Raw genomic sequence first — 1,405 nt, 5'->3', positions numbered from 1 at the left:
TAACAAGACGTTACAACAAGTCAGTACGATGGATCCAAATGTAGAACTATGGATTTATTTATTGTATTATCCATATGGTAATTAAGGTTGGCATGGTAATTTACGATGTAATAATAATAATAAACGAGTTAGTAGAGCTGCTTACGTAAAACATCGAATAGCTATACGTGATAATCTTATTATTTTTATTTTAGGATCATCGAATAGCTATACGTGATAATTTTAATATTTTTATTTTGGGAAGACGATTATTTCAGCAATAACTTGTAGATAATAATGTTAAAATTGAAAAAGATAGAATTAATTATTGCAAACAGAATCAAAAACAATTACGAGCTGAAAGTTATCAAGGATTAATTGATTATTTGGCAAATGTTGCTAATAATAATGATGCTCATATAGGAAAAATGATTATACTTCCATCGACGTTTGTAGGTTCACCGCGTAATTTGTTACAGCATTATCAAGATGCGATGGCTATTGTTAGAAAATATGGAAAACCAGATCTTTTTATTACTATGACTTGCAATCCAAATTGGCGCAAAATTAGAGAAAATTTACTTCAAAATCAACAACCTGTAGATAGACCAGATATCTGTGCTCGTGTATTCAATATAAAAAAAGATTATTTGATTGATATCATCGTTAAAGAAAAATTTTTTGGAGAAGTTCTCGCATATGTTTATGTGATAAAATTTCAAAAACGAGGATTATCATACATACATTTGTTGGTTACTTTGAAACAAAATTATAAGATATTAAATCCTGAAGCAGTGGATAGATTTATTTCAGCAGAAATTCCTAATCGTGATAAAAATGAAAATTTACATAATGTAGTAATGAAACATATGATTCATGGGCCATGTGGAGATTGGTGTCTAATAAACAACAAATGTTCGAAACATTTTCCAAAACAGTTTCAATCTGAAACGTTCATGAATGAAGATGGTTATCCACAATATCGTCGACGAAATGATGAATTGTTTTACGAGAGAGCTGGACGATATGTTATTAATAATCGATATGTCGTTCCGTATAATCCAACGCATTTACTTTTATTTAATAGCCATATTAATGTGGAAATAGTTTCGACTATACGATCTGTGAAATATTTGTATAAATATATGTTGTCTTTTGGGGCACTTAGAAACAAAATCACTGAGTCTAAGAGAATGTATAAGATTTTATTTTAGGCAAAAAGTATACAAAAACGGTTAAAGATTCTCTTACAAAATATATGTGTTCCAAAAAGCATAAGAAGAATGCGTGTTCACAAAAACATAAGATTATAACGCACCAATCTGCCATTGACTTCCAACACACCCTTTTCAAAGCAGTGATGCACATTTGGCTCCCCGGCAACACGGAATCCAGCCCCATCACTTTTACCTCCACCTACCGGCAT

Source organism: Trachymyrmex cornetzi, unplaced genomic scaffold (genome assembly GCF_001594075.2).
Source record: "Trachymyrmex cornetzi isolate Tcor2-1 unplaced genomic scaffold, Tcor1.1 scaffold492, whole genome shotgun sequence".
In the NCBI taxonomy this organism is placed as follows: Eukaryota; Metazoa; Arthropoda; class Insecta; order Hymenoptera; family Formicidae; genus Trachymyrmex; species Trachymyrmex cornetzi.
The sequence above is the reverse complement of the archived record's forward strand: the minus strand, read 5'-3'. Positions refer to the sequence as shown.